The sequence below is a fragment of the Osmerus mordax genome, chromosome 9 (genome assembly GCF_038355195.1).
Source record: "Osmerus mordax isolate fOsmMor3 chromosome 9, fOsmMor3.pri, whole genome shotgun sequence".
Taxonomy (NCBI): Eukaryota; Metazoa; Chordata; class Actinopteri; order Osmeriformes; family Osmeridae; genus Osmerus; species Osmerus mordax.
The window spans coordinates 5,901,068-5,916,850 of record NC_090058.1 but is presented as its reverse complement, the minus strand read 5'-3'; the positions used below and the strand labels follow the sequence as shown (position 1 = coordinate 5,916,850).

The following is a 15,783-nucleotide window of genomic DNA, read 5'->3' as shown; positions in this document are numbered from 1 at the left end:
TGGCGTTCGTGCCGGCCGCCACCCCTCCCGCCACTAGCCAATCCCCTCGCCTTGTTTCAGGATTAGTACAGCATTGTCTGCTCGTCTCTGTGCCTTCTGTGGTTTAGTTGCTCGTTCGCTGTATAGCTCTCACTCTAGTGCACACTCACACACACACACACACACACTCACTCATGTACACACACACAGCTCAAGTCCAATTTCCACACTAGAATTCTACCTAGAATAAGGTAATGTACTAGCCATGCATTTTAAGTGGTATGGAAGTGTAGATAATGGAACAGAACGGATACACACACGCAACAAGTATCAGGCACGCACACACACGAGTGGAAGAAGCCGTGTCTGTCCATGACAGTGGTGTGCTGAGGGTGACGCAGTCTGAGTCACTGAGGGTGGGCGGGCAGAGAGATGAAGACAGGCACACACGCGCGCGCTCCCCCCCCACCCCCATCACACACACACACCCGTGCACTTAGCCCACCCCCCGCCCACTCCATCAGCACAGAGCCGATGAAAAATCTGTCAGTCTGAGTGTCGCGTCTAACAGCTTCCCCCTTCTCCCCAGAAAGAGGTCTCAGGTTCCTCCTCTGTTAGGAGCTGTGAAGGGGGCAGAGTGACTCAGCGACACGTCAGCTGACCTCTCCTGACCCGCTTAACCGGCGTCACTCCTCCAACTCCAGTCTTGAATCCCCTTTCATGTTTAACCCCCCCCCCCATTCTGGTGGAGAAAAGGGTGGGACTGGTTTCTGGAAGGAAAGGATTCGGTGTGTCAACAAATGACTCCTGACCATTCAGATGATGAAGCAGAAGTCACTTCCTTGTGACACACCTTGTCCAACTTTTGGATTCCATGAATACATCCTTGTGTTTGTACCCGTGGCATTGAAATCCAGCCCAGCAGCTTTTACTGCCCAATGTTCTCAGTTACACTCAAGGGTTCTCACTATCAGACTATCCAGTAGTCTGATAGTATTTCTTTTTCCGGTTCTGTTGCTGTAGCTGTGTCTCTGTCTCCCCCCCCCCCCCCCCCCCCCCCACCAAGTCTCGTGGGGTTTTATCTACCCGTGAGCCTCCGGGGTATTCTCTGTGTAGTCTTTGTCACCCAGGGTGGGTGCGGGCGGGCGGGTAGTAATGCCCTTTATCATGCTAAACTAAATTGGATTAAACTATAGCGGCGCCAATCTGAGCCCGGCTAGCAGCCTCTAATGAAGGGCATCTTCTCTACATTTGGCAGCGTGAAATCGCCTTTATTGAATCGCACAGGAACCAAAATGGGGTCATTTTTTTCTTTTTTTCTTTGCATGTTACTTCCTCTTCTTGCTCTTTCAAGGAACACAAGTGTTCAAGTGATATGGAGGGAGAAAGAGGGTGTGAGGGAGGGGGAGAGAGAGAGAGGGTGTGAGTGCGGGGGTTTGCTCGGTTACGCCGCGTAGAAGCAACTGCTCTCATTGCCGGTCTCTTTATAGAGGCACGTTCCTGCTCCCATCATTGACAGCTCTGAAATAGGAACAGAGACACCCATCCGTAAGTGTGAATTGTCGAAGCGTGTTCTGATTGGCTCGTGGCGGCCGTCTTGCTGCCTCTCCCCACCCACACCCCCGAACCCAGGTTTGATTGACGGCTGGCGGAGTGCTGATGAGAGATGTGGCGAGAGGTTCAGACCTCTGCCACAGAGATCCCGGCTCCCGTGAACTCTTCAACTCACCGGGAGCAGGGCAACCAGCAGAGATGAGAGGGGGGGGGGGGGGAATCAGGACAGGGGGGAGAGGGCTTGATTGAGCTGCTCTTTCATGTGTGGATATCCCACTGATCCCACCCCCCCGACTCCACTCCACCTCCTCCCCCGACTGCCTCACATCTCCGGGCTGCAGTTGCCACGGCGCTGCTTCCGTCGTTTTCCCGGGGTAACTAAGCCCTCTAACACCACCTCAAGCAGCGCCCCACTGCCCTCTGGGTAACCCCTACCAGGCGCCCTCCAGCAGTCTGGCGGTTGAGGGTGCTCTGGGCCGATTGGCTGCCGCTGCTTCCTCTTCCTGTCCCCAGGGTGACAGGAGAGGTGTGACTGTGTAGGAAGTCTGTGTGGAGAGGCTGCTTGCTGCTCTGCTAGCTGGCAGCGTCCTTCACAGGCATTTCTACTGACCTGTTTGAGTAAATAAAGGTCCGCTAATCCATATGTGATCAGCCAGAGATTCAGTTTGTCTTGTTGCCGAGGAGAATGTTGATTTGCATCAATCTCAAATGGAATTGGCAGAGCCCTCGTTCCTATCTAATCCAATCTACCGGACTTGCACTCAATGTTCATTGTGATGCTAATGTATTTCTGTGGAGTTTATTGGTTGGTATAAGTAAGCAGTGTGTGGACACAGACCTGCGGCAGCCAGCCAGCCACTCCCCCTCAGCCGGGTGAAATCGGTCCTCGGCTGAGCTGGTCTGCTCAGGGATCGTTGCTCATTCCTGATTCTTTCTCTGTTAAGATAGGTGACGTTGAGTCATGTGATGGTCCTCCTTGATGTGTCCTTCCAGGAGAGCGGCGGACGGCCTGTGCACGCACACACACACACACACACACACACACGCACAGCCGTGACGATCAATTAATATCTTCATGTACCCCATCGCTCTGGCCATCTGCCTCCTGCTTTCACACACACACACACACACACACACACACACACACACACACACTTGCTCAGTTGTAAAATAAAGATTAGTAGCTATTATTCACACACACACTTGCAGTACGAACCTATTCTCTAACAAATGGTCTTACGTCATGACTCAAGGAGAATTACACTTGCTTTCAGACAATCCAATCTCAGTCAGCTATTTAGACATGACATCCCTCCTAGGTGTTTTGTAGTCCATGTTGATCACTCTGAAAACAGCCTGTGTGTGTGTGTGTGTGTGTGTGTGTGTGTGTGTGTGTGTGTGTGTGTGTGTGTGTGTGTGTGTGTGTGTGTGTGTGTGTGTGTGTGTGTGTGTGTGTGTGTGTGTGTGTGTGTGTGTGTGTGTGTGTGTGTGTGTGTGTGTGTGTGTGTGTGTGTGTGTGTGTGTGTGTGTGTGTGTGTGTGTGTGTGTGTGTGTGTGTGTGTGTGTGTGTGTGTGTGTGTGTGTGTGTGTGTGTGTGTGTGTGTGTGTGTGTGTGTGTGTGTGTGTGTGTGTGTGTGTGTGTGTGTGTGTGTTGGCCTAGCAGAGTGTCAGTGTTCTGGCTCACTGTCTCAAGATGCTGCTGGGCATTAGGAGATTGTGTGGGTAAGCTGCGGTAAAGGCCAAACCGGTGTCACAGATTACTGTTGTGGCAATGACAACACACACACACCAGTCTGCTAATCGCCCCAGTAACGATGGAGGGAGGGGGAAGCATCTAAATGGCTGTTTGCTAATTGATTCCAGGAGCTGATGTTCAGAATGTTCAGAAACATCCAAGGCATGCATGCACACACACACACACACACACTAACACACACACACATGCTCTCTCACACACTCTCACTCACTCTGAGAGATAGAGAAGGCAGTCCTAGGATTCCTTCCAGCACACTAATTAGCTTTTTAAATCTGTTTAAAAACCTGACAAATTGGTTTCCTCTTTAGGCAGTTTTGAAGCTTGCGGCCTTATTATTTTACAAACACCCGTGGAACTCCTCCCCCTAACAAACACATGCAATACGCAGACACACACGCACGCAAACACACACACGTTCCCTTTGGTGTGGTGGCTAGGTGACAGCTTATTTAGATCTATGTGTGATCCTCTCTCTGGGGGGAAAGAGACTTGGCAGATGTTAAAGGACCCAAGGTGACACGCGTGTGTGTGTGTGTGTGTCTGTGAGAAAGACTGTGTGTATGTGATTGACAGGCTGGTCTGCCGGACATTGCTATGGCTATAATGAGTGTCCTTTGGGTCCCTATTTTTTCGACACTTTTTATATAGCGCCAGGTCACAAAATAGGTCATTTAAGGTTACCTTTCCTATAAAACAGGTATTTAGCTTGCTCTTTTATTAAACAAACTAAATGGCCTTATGTTATTTCTTATTTACACGACGGCATGTCATTTCTGTCTCTACATGGTCGCCCCCTCCCCCAAAGCTGTAACCCTAGGGGAAACACTGCAATCCCCCATCTAGCGTGTCTCTGTTAACCAGCTCTCGTACAACTGGGCTGGGCCTAACGGTCAGAACGTTTGACTGCAACTCAGGTTTCATGTTCAAATTCCACCCTGTACGTCGCATTAGATAAGTCGAATGTACACCGAATTTACATTATAGCACTGCAAACACAAATCAGCCTGGACTGGTGAAGGATACCTGACCCAGATAGGTTTAAGCAATCAATGGGGTTGCTGGTTGGGCCTTTTGAGTTGATCTGCCTCTTGTGTCTGCTGAGAGATGCTTTCTTTTTATCGGTTGTAATTCCAAGCCGAGGCATCTGCAGCCCCATGGCCTGGCCGCCCCCTCACTCAGGATCACAGGCTTTTGGACGCCGCTACTCCTGGTGCTTTCTTTCCTCCGCGTTGCTGATGTCGGTCTTTGAGCTGGAAGAGGCGGCAGTTAGGAATCAAGCAATTGAGCTCTTCATTTGCTTTTGTTGTTTTATGTGTCTTAGTTAGTTTGTTCTATTTGTTGTGGATTGCCCTGGGGCAGTGATGCCAACCCACTAGGGGTGAGGTTCTGTACAAGTTCTTACTGCTGGGGCAGACCGTGTGTGTGGGCGAGTAGGAGAGTTTGGTTGTTGTAAGATTTTGTTTCAACTGTGGCAAGGCTGGAAGACCTCCCGGTTGAAAAGCAGGTGTTCAGACCTCTGGAAAGCTTGAAAGACCGGGAAGGAGGAGGGACGGGGGGTGAAAAAAAGGAGAAGGAGAGAAAGGAAAGCAATGTTGTGCGCCCCCGCAAACCTGCTGGCGATGCTCTCTCTCTCTCCCTGGGTGGAGAGTCCTTGCTGGGAAGAAAGGGACAGTATTAGCAGCTTGAACACCGAAGCCTCCGGCACTTTCCTCCATTTGCAGCACGACAGGGATCCCGTGTTCGCTCTCTTTCTTTCTGCTTCTCCGACTTGCTCTCCCACTCTCTGATTTCCAAGTGCTCCAAGTTAGAATACCAGGAGAGGAGGACAGGCAGGGGAGGAGGAGAGGAGAGTTGGACACAGAGGAGGAGAGGAGAGTTGGACACAGAGGAGAGGAGAGTTGGACACAGAGGAGGAGAGGAGAGTTGGACACAGAGGAGGAGAGGAGAGTTGGACACAGAGGAGGAGAGGAGAGTTGGACACAGAGGAGGAGAGGAGAGTTGGACACAGAGGAGGAGAGGAGAGTTGGACACAGAGGAGGAGAGGAGAGTTGGACACAGAGGAGGAGAGGAGAGTTGGACACAGAGGAGAGGAGAGTAGGACACAGAGGAGGAGAGGAGAGAAGGGGAAGAGTGAAGAAGAGGAGAGAAGGAGAAGATAGACAGATGGACCATAATGCTTGCCAGGCGCTGAGATCCACGGGGCGCTGCGCCCGCGCACGCCAGTCCTCACATCGGCAGAATGGCAGCTCCCAATCAGCCAGGCAGCGCAAACAAGTTGGTCAAGCTGCCAGGGGAGCAGCCTGGCTAGACAGGCTGTTTGAACCAGGCGGGCAGCTATGTGTCCCTGACGGGGAGGAATTCTGAAAGTCGGTAAACACACCCGTGCCCACACACAGTCTTGCAAGGTTGTTGGGATCTCTCTCTTTTTCTCTCTCCCTCACTCTTGTATTCCATATCGCCATCTTTCTCTCTTGCCCCCCCCCCCCCCCATCAGCAGTGGATGACAAATGAGTAGAAAACACCATCTGGCTGGATCTGTCCATGAGTGCATCTCCAATTAATGATGTTTACTCTCCTTACGTTGAGTTAGCTCTGCTGCAGTTTCTCTTGTTTTTATTCAGTCTTTACGTCAAATCTCCTTCCATGCATGCAAATAAGTCCTCTAGGGCATGGACTAATGGTCTCCCAGGTAGGACTATGTTTGTAGAACTTCCCGTCTGATTTAGGCTTGTGTTTTGAGTTTGTTGTTCTAACTACACAGAGGCGTACGTTTATACCTTGGTTAATATGGTGTTTGTAGTCCAAGGTTTCTCACATGGTGGTTTTGTAGTCCTGCAGCTGTGCTTCCTGTGCAGGAAGTGTATTGCTCGTGACGGGTAGAATCTCAGTGGTAAGACTGCATTTCCCAGCGGCCTTGCGGTGTGTGGGCTATCTGGACCACGGGTCAAAAGTACCAGTCCACAGATGTGTCTGGTCCCTGCTTTAGAAGCCAGCTGTCACTCCCATTCAGGATCAAACCAGCGCCTTGGGCGCATGGGAAAGGCATCATGGGAAAGCAGAGCGTCCTGTGCCCCAGGCGTGTAACCCCCCCCCCCCCCCCACCCCACAGTGAACACACACACACAGTATAACGCACAAAGACACTAACATGCACAGTGCTGGCTGATGTCGCAAAATTCACTTCACTAGAAACCGGTGGGTTTTTTCCCCCATTGTGTGTGTTTTTGCGCATGCATTGTGTCAGACATTGGTGTGTTTTTGTGTGCGAAAGATGGCTCAGAGAAAATGACAAAAACATCCAGTGTCTGGGGACCCAGAGAAGCTCAAACAAGCTTAGAGCACTTTTATACAGAGTAAATGTTCAAATCCACCTGGCATAGTCCCTCCCCAGCCTAGCGCCTATTATGGTAATCAGACTAATTAAGTGTTTGGATTGGATCATATTAACCTCTTGACTCCTCCCCCTGGGAGGGCATAGCAGGCAGAAACTAGTTAAACCTGCTCGGGCTGCACGCCTGGAAATCTCAACCCCCCCCCCCCCCCCCCCCCCACCCCCACCCCCACCCCCCCCACCCCCAAGTCTGTCTCATTCCTTTGTGGAAGAATGTTAATCATGTTTCTAATTGGTTGTCGCGACCTCTCCTGTTAGAGGTCAGGGCTGTAGTGCTGTTGTTTCTGCCCAGTTCTGCAAGGCTTACTTTAAGCCTGTCGGAGTTTAGCGGCTGTCAGAGTCTGCTCTTATTTCGCCAGGCCTGGGGGAGGGCTGACCTCTACTGTTTCTCCTCCCTCATCCCTCAACACCATCAGTGTTCTCTCCCCCTCCAGGTCAGACTTAGGCCTCACCCCACGCCCCCATGGGCTCTGAGACCACTTCTGATTCCTAACTTCTAAATTTTTCGGTCTAATCAGCCCGAACTGATGACTGCTGTTGGGATTGATTGTTTCCGATGTGAACCAGAGCAAACCAGCGGCGCTTTACCGACCTACCTGCCAATACCGGTGTCAGCTGGTCAGATAGTTGTGCGGTTGCCGTGTGACGGTCAGTTAGCCGGCCATGGACACCATCCCTGGACCCCAGCTCTCCCTGAGGACTGGCTGATCTCTCTCTCCCACCCCCACTCTTTCTACTCTCTCTCTTCACCCCTTCTCTATTTTGTGCTATCTCTCCTTCTCTCCTACTCTCTCTTTACACTTTCTCTGTTTTGCTCTCCTCCCCTTTCCCCTCCTCTCCTTCCCTCTCTACCTCTTTCCCCCTCCCCTCTCTCTCTCCAGCTGGTGCCCAGTCTTTCTCTTTCCTGCCTGTCCTGATTACACTGAGATCTGGCTGCCCAACTTCCAGCAGCTTCCCACAACAACACAAAACAAACACACACACAAACAAACGGCAAAGGAAGCTCTGTCTTCGGCTTCGATGCTAATCCAGGGCCTGGCAGGGACTTCAAAAGCCGCGGCGCAGGCTGGTTGGACGGACGTGGGTTCAAGGCCCGTCCTGGCATCCCTTCACTCCGGCCCGCTGGGAATGGAAATGCACTACCAGATTGGCAAAGGCTTCTGGGAAGTCATTTCTACCTGGGATTGGACTTCCAGACGCTCTGATTGGCTGGTTGTCAGAAAGGGAAAGGTAGAGAGAGACCTGGTGTGAATAATCTTACCGCTTCATAGGGAGAGAAAGCAAGAGATTGGGAGTAAGAGGGGTGTTTTACTCTGCAGAAATAATCATGGAACCGCTGTCGCTACATTTTCTCTGAAACCCAAGTGCAGGGACTGAGGCGAGCATATGTTGCGTGCTGCTTTTCATTCCCTCTCTTTTCTCCCTCAACCTCTTTTTCTCGCCTTAATTAGGATTCTCTCTCTCTGAATCCAGATCATAAAGACTGGGAGAAATATGTATTCCCTCGCTGCAGACGTTTATCATGTTCACTGGGGTGCCAGGAGAACGCTTTTACAACGTTGATGCATAATTTATAACGACAGACGTCTCTTTGTCTGTTTGTTTGCTGTACTCTGGTTTAATGGCACTTATCTTGGCGGGCGAACACAACCTCCTTCGTTCATGTCACCCCCCCCCCCCCCTTCCCTTTTCTTCCTTCTGCATATCTCTTGATCTTTCTCCCCGTCTCAGGCGGTTTGTAAAGTCTTCATCTGCTGTGTGCGTTCAGTCTTCAGACTGCGTGTGTTGTGGCCTGCAGGAACTCTTCTTTCAGCATCAGTGCTGCCCCGGACCACACAGTTTAACAACTGGGGTTGAGCAACACCACTGGTGTCTCCATATTAAATATTGAGCCATGGTCGTCTTCATAAATCCACTGATTTATGAAGACTTAGACTTGGAAGATATATTTCCTGCGATCTTATACAGACACACAGGCACATAAATAACACAGTTGTTTATAGAAGTAGACTATACACATGTATTTGGGTGTGTGTTGGTGTAAAAAAAGAAACATAATTCTAGTCTGCACCAGGGAATGGGAAATGCTAGTGAAGTTTCCCTGCTCCTAAAATTCCACCAGCAGTGCCTGAGCCTGACATTCGGTAGGGCAATGTCATAGGGCTTGTTATTGGCTGATGGCTCCCTCCCCACTGACTCTTCCCTGGCCGCCTCCATCTGCTCTTTCACCATGATCCTCCCTCCCAGGAATGGACAGGTGGCCCTGACCCAGAGAGGAGGCACTTCCTGTGGGCTCCAGCCCTGTCACGGCCTGGCTGTCCTCACCTGGTCGTGTTCTCTCACTCCCTAATCCTCCTGGCCAACCCCTGAGCAGCAAGCAGGGCCTGTGGAGGTGGGTCTGGAGCCTGCGTTGTGAAACGCACCTCTCCCCACACCTCCCTCACCCTACCAGTAGTATTTGTTATGTAGCTGTAACCTTAACTCCAGGGTCTTAAATGCTGTATGAGCCTGTCTGCAGCGTGCCTTGTTGACTGTGTTTGGGTCCACTTCCTTCTCTTCATCAGACTGGTGTCCTCAGCAGACACAAAGAGCGTGGAAAAAAAATAGACCCTCCCTCCCTCCGTCTCCACATCATCAGGAGGCTGGTCACGAACCCAGAGAGGGACGGAGGGAGGGCGAAAAGAGAGGAAGGGGGGGAGGGGGTAAAAATGCAACGTCGGGGAAAGATTCATATCGCCATAATAACGTCTCTGTGTGGTATCTTTCATGTGAGCGTGGGCCCGCTCTCTCCCCTCGCCTGCTCGCCAACCTGTCGAGGCGCCCGCGCGAAGAAGCGAGGGAGGAACAGAGAGGACAGGCACACAGGAGGCGGGCGCGGCCTGTACGGGGCTTGAAAGGGGGGAGGATCGGGTGCAGGCTGGCAGGCCCATTGTGCTTGATACAGTGGAACAAAGTCACCTCTCCGACTTTGAAAACTTGCTGTAGCCGTGTTCTCCCCAGCCGTCCCCTGCTCACTGTGTCTGCTAATCACTTTAACTCTCCCATGTGAAGTCCTCCCTGTCTCTCTCGCTCACACACACACACACACTCGTAAGCACACTCCCTGCTCCCTTCGACACGCGTTCTAATCCACCTGCTACAGCCCCTCTCCTAAACAGATTGTACATCCTGCCCAGTGTGTGTGTGTCCGTGTAAGCTTGTGTGTGTGTGTGTTCGGGGGGGGCTGTATGCGGCAGGGCAGGAGGGGCGCTGGGGGGGGGGGGGGGGGGGGGGGGGGGGGGGGGGAGGAGAGAGGCAGAGAGAGCGTCCGTGTTAATCCGCTGGGGTCCTTCAGAGCAGAGCCCCAGGCCCCACTGTCTCCTGGCCAATCTCCTGCTCTTTGAAGCTCTCCCTAATCCCTTTACATGGAGAGGAGGAAGAGGAGCTGTGGTAGGGGAAGGGGGGCGGGGTGCTGGGTACTGTGTAGGCCTACCTCTCCCCCTGAAGCAGGCCATACACACACACACACTATCACACACACATTATCCTCCCCCAGAGTTCTGGCCCAGCCTGAGGCCTGCCGGGTCCAGTTCAGACAGCTGGGGACTGCCCCGGGACCCCTCGACAGCACACACACACACTCACACACACTCACACACACACACTCACACACACGCTTGCTCACTCACTTCTTTCATCTCAGCCTCTGTCAGTCCCAGTGTTGAAGCAGTGGAATGGGATTGTGTGGAGCTCAGCTCTCAGGGGCCTGCCAGCCCAGACTCCCTCACCATGCAGCTGCCACAGGGGGCGTGCTGCTGCTGCGATGCCTCCGGTCCTCCAGCCGTCTCTCCAGTCCCAGCCCACCCTCAGCTGGCCTGTCCACCCCTCCCTGTCCACCCCTCACTGTCCACCCCTCCCTGTCCACCCCTCACTGTCCACCCCTCCCTGTCCACCCCTCACTGTCCACCCCTCCCTGTGTATCCTATGTTTTTGCTTCTGAACAGTCCCCTCTCCCCCAGGTAGCCTACACACAAACTCTCACTTACCAATGCCAGCGAAGGGGCCACCTCCAGCATAGCGTGCCAGGGCTGTGGTGAGGGCACAGCCCCCTGCCCCTAGGGGGGCTGTGGTGAGGGCACAGCCCCCTGCCCCTAGGGGGGCTGTGGTGAGGGCACAGCCCCCCTAGGGGCAGGGGGCTGGAGAGCTGGCTGGCGGCTGACTGCTGACTCCGATCAGCTTCAGTCAGGATCTGGGCATCGCATGCTAATCCGTCTGTATTTAAACCATCCAAAATCATCCCTGGCCAAATCCCCTCAAGATCTACCCATCTCGATTGGATGGCATTAAGGGATCACCGGCACGGAACAATATATCGTCTGGCAGAGGGAGGGGGGGAGAGGAGAGAGATGGAGAGAGAGGGAGGGGGATAGTGAGTGCCTGATGTATACCAAGAGAGGACCAGGGGTGGATTAAGTGCGGGAGCAGAGAGAGGGGATGGGGGGGGGGGATCTCTGTCGGACAGCTGTCTCCCGTAGGTTAGCAGCATGTTTAGCCAGTAGAGAACATGGATCACTTTAATGTTCTCCATGTTTTCCTGGCCTCATATTGTCTTTCCCACTCCACGCCCTGCTGTTTGCTTGCAACATCATCTGTTTGTCAAAGCTGGAGTATACACACTCGTAAGATTTTTCACCACATCTGTATATTTTCCCTGGTTTATTTATCCTATGCTTAATCCTCCTCCTACTGCTGTCATGTTGTGTAATGCTATAACTCAGCCTGGTAGTGACTGGGTGGTTTCCCTCTCCTGGTGGGAGGGGGCTTGTCTCTCTTGGCAGGAGGACGCTGGTCTCTCTCACGGTGGGAGGGTGCTAGACAGTGCTGCTCTCTCTGCCTTGTGAAGGGAGGACACGGAGACGTCTAGAGCATGTGTCTGGCCGTGTGTGGGTGATCTTGACGGGCCGTCCGCAGGGCCCTGAGCTTGCCCAGCCCGGCCCAATGAGGGCCTCTAATAAGCCCCTGTGCAGCCAGCGCCAGGGCCTGCCACCCTGCCTCACCGCACCGCCGCTGCCATCTAATCACTCCACCTCCACCAAGTCTCCCCACTATCTACACCCAGCAGGACCGCGCAGAGCGTCATCTGCTTCCTGTGTCCCGTGAAGGGAGGAAGTGAGGCCTCTGATTGGCCTGTCAGTCGGAGGGGGAGGAGCACAGTCACCCAGTTGGACTAATCTGACTGTCTATGTAAATGAGCAACTGAGGGTGATTGGGGGGGCGTGGTGAGAAGCTGCTAGCGCTAGCTCACGCCAACTGACAGGAAAGAGAGAGAGGGCAATAGATGAAATAAAGAGGCTTTGTCGGAGTGCTGGGAAGGGTTAGACACTGTCAGAAGAGAGAGGGAGTTGCGATTGCGTTGACTGGGGGAGAGAGAAATCGTTGGGTGGAGGTTTTACAGAGGGAGATGTTCAAACAAAAAAAGGAAAGAAAATTGCAGTTTGAAAAAGTGCGGCGTGATTTGACGAGAGAACAAACAGCATTTGCTCTCCACTTTCTCCCACAATGATTTGGTCCTTGCTTAGATTGAAAGTATGTTTTTTGAGAGATCTCTCTTGTTGTCTTGTAGGGGGGTGATTTATTCCTGGTCTTTCTGTCTGGTGAAACATTGAGTGTTTGCCCAGGTTTGAGCTTCTTTCTAGGGTTCAGCAGGAACGGTTTTAAACGGCCCAATTCCACTCTCTTCCTCCTCTATCTCGCTCTCTTTTTCTTTCACTGCATCTCTCTCTTTCCCTTTCACAGCTTCTCTCTCTTTCTCTATCCATCCCTCTCTCTCACCGCCTCTTGCTCTCTGGAGTCTGGTGAGTTCTTGATAAGTTGTCTTGGCAACATGGAGAGAGTAATCATTTTTCTCCAGATGTTAGGTTTTGGGAGGATCCCAAAAAGAGGGGAGAGGGGGGGGGGAGGAGGAGAGGAAAAGAGAAAAACCAGCTGCCACACAAAGTCCCACCCCTGAATTACTTAATGTGGAGTCATCCATCCCTCCTCCAGCCCCTCATAACCTCCCTTGCCATCATTTTTTCATTCCTCAGTCGCACGCATTTGTTGGTCCTCCTCCCTGCAGACGGAGCAGGGTTCTGTTTACTCTGGTGGTAATGGGAGCAACCGGGTGGAACCTGACCCTGACCCAGCCTCCTCTCTGCCTCACCCAGCCTCTCTGAACCTCACCCAGCCTGCCCTAGTCGTTTAGCCGTCGTTCCTTCCCTCCTCCTCCTCTTTGTTATGATTGGCAGACGGGCCCATGAAGAGAAGCGGGGAGCAGAGCAGAGCGTCAAACCCCAAAGGAGTTTTCTTTTCCTATTCCCTTTTTCCCCCTTCTTTCTTTTACTCACTGTCTTGCTCTCTCTTCCCCTCGACCCCACTTAACAGACGTTCCCATCTCCCTCACTGTTTTTCTCGTTTTTCTCTCTCTCTCTCTCTCTCTCTCTCTCTCTCTCTCTCTCTCTCTCTCTCTCTCTCTCTCTCTCTCTCTCTCTCTCTCTCTCTCTCTCTCTCTGTGTCTCTGTCTCTCTCTCTGTCTCTCTCTGTCTCCCCCCCCTCTCTCCCCCCCCTCTCTGCTGTGCATCACAAACACAGGGCCCTCTGCCAGACATGAGAAAACGCTCCGGCAGCGGCAGACATGAGCAAACGATCCCACCGCAGCCCAGGCGCCTTCTCTGTTTGTCTAGGGGCGAGGAGGTGCTGGTGGAAAGGGGGGGGGGGGGGATGGGGTGAGACTGGGGGAGGGGGTGGTGGCGGGATGGGAGGGTGTGGCTCCAATAACACGCTCCCACATGTGTTGCTGAGCGTGTCCTCTGCACGCGTCAGCAGCAGACCACCCCGCCCTGGGTGTGTCAGGATGGGATCCTTCTGCTGGAGGGTTAGCAGTGAGGCGGACGGAACGCTGGAAACCGTGGGAGGGTCACTGTGTATGCATCTCTCTGTCTCCGTGTGTGTGTGTGCGTGCGCGTGTGTGTGTGTGACGAGCCTGTTGACCTCATCTGTCAGGTTGACAAGAGGATGATGCTGCTTTCGCTGTATTTCTCTCTCACACACACACACCGCCTAACCCCTCCTCCCTGATAGCTTTTCCCGCTCTGCTGATTTCACAAATAGGTCTCATTGATTGAATGGGATTCCTGTGGATAGAGCAGCGTTATTGAGTGGCTTCCACAGATGTACAGGGGAATGTGTATGTAGTGTGTCTGGAAAGGGGAAACTTCCCATCCCAGTCTTGTAATCATGTACACATCCCTCTCAGGGGTTCCAGTGTTCATTTCTCATTCCAGCAGAGGTCTTTCCCCCCTCTGCAACACACACACACACACACACACACCCCATCATCACCAGACATCAGTGTGGCAGCGACAGCTGCCTGTGTGTGTATGCGATGAGGACTTATTCTGAAGACTAGTTGTATTGTTACAACTGTTTAATGTGTGAAAAAACAATGTGCCCTGACGTTCCACACACACACACCCCCCAAACACACTTTTCCCCTGGCAGTGTCCCCGATGCTGCCCTCTATTTTGCTGTCCTGTGCAGGAGTGGATAGATGGTGGCACACCCAACCCTGGAGCCTCTTTAACCCCCACACCCTGCACATCCATCATTCACACGCACGCAGGCCCTGGCGCCCTGTTCCTCACTATAGCACAGCATGCATTACTGCTGCTGAGCCATTGCCAGCTAGGTGGCTGTACTCTTTCTTTACACACACAAACACACACACACACACCCACACAAGGACACCAGAGGCAGTTGTACAGTAAGGGGCAGGGGGGTGGAGAAGAGAATCCTCATCACCCAGACAAACTCAGACACTCTTATCCCTCATTCTCACTCTCGTTTGTTTCTCTCTTTCTCCCTCCCTCCCTTTCTCATTCTCTCTTTTACTCTTCTGTCACCTCTTTCTTTCCCTTCCTCTCTTTCTCGTCCTGAATTTCTCTCACTCTTGTCTCTCCTTTTCTTTTTTCTCATTCCCTTTGGCTGTCTCTCATCCTCTTTCTCCTGAGTGTAGACTTGTGAGTGTGCAGGTTCTCCATGTCACGGTGAAGATGTTGTTGAGGAGGTGAAAGCAGCCAGTCTCACGGTCCCGCCTCGGGCCATCCACTCCGCCAGCATGGCTGCACAGCACTGTGTGTGTTTACCTCGACAGACACTGCTGTGGGTGTGGGGAGGGGGGGGGGAGGGGTAGAGTGTGTCAAAACCGGGGTCAGGTAGACTGCCATTTTGTAAATGCCGCCCAATAAGTATTTGATATGTGTTTTCAACCCATGCCAGTTAGCAACTGACGGGGGTTGTCTATTGCCTGGGGCTGGTTCTGTACTCCACCTCTTTCACAGCTAACCTCACCAAAAGACCAGTGTTGAAGCAACGCAGAGTTCATTGAAACAGAGAGTGTGGGAGGGATGGAGGGGGGTATGGAATGAGGGCCAGAGAGAGGGAGAGGGAAGGAGATGTGTTTTGTTTTTTTGTAACCGAACCTCTCCTAGACTGCCTCCAGTGTTCAGTTTTTTTTTTTGTTCTGTATTCTTTTCCCTCTCCTCTTGTCCTCCTCTTCCCCCGTTCTTCTCTGTTTTGTCTAACAACAGTCTGGCGCCGTTCCAAACAGACTGACACACTTTGGGGCGGCGGTAGATAAAACAGAGGGGGAGAGAGAGAGAGAGAGAGAGTGGAGGGTATAAAAGCCAGCTGCTTGCTTCCAAGAAGCAGTTAGAACAGATTCTCTGGTAGATTCTCTCCTGGAGAGGGGCGGGGTTGGACGGTGGTGAGGGTCAGGGATTGATTTAATTAGAGATTGTGTAAACGAGAGGACGAGAGTGAAGGTGGACGAGGGAGGGAGAGGGGGGGCATTCTGGGAGAATAACAGTCATCTGAAGGTGCTCGCTCTACCATAGCTGACTCAATATGTTAGCGATGGGGAAGATAGACAGGATCTAGCAGGTGTGTGAGCTCTACCTCTTGGAGCAGTCTGGGATTTGAAACATCTCTTCCTCGGCCTCGCCTCGCCTCTGCACACAACACAATAATCCATCTGTCAGAACAACTCAACAAGCTGGTCGTCACAATGGCAGTTGTCGCTGCAACA

General features: G+C 52.5%; 1 protein-coding gene across 7 annotated transcripts in view; it reads left to right on the top strand.

Moving 5' to 3' along the window:
- qkia (QKI, KH domain containing, RNA binding a) overlaps positions 1-15,783 on the top strand; it is a 67,110-nt gene that overhangs the window by 37,601 nt on the left and 13,726 nt on the right. The gene's annotated exons all lie outside the window — the stretch shown is intronic.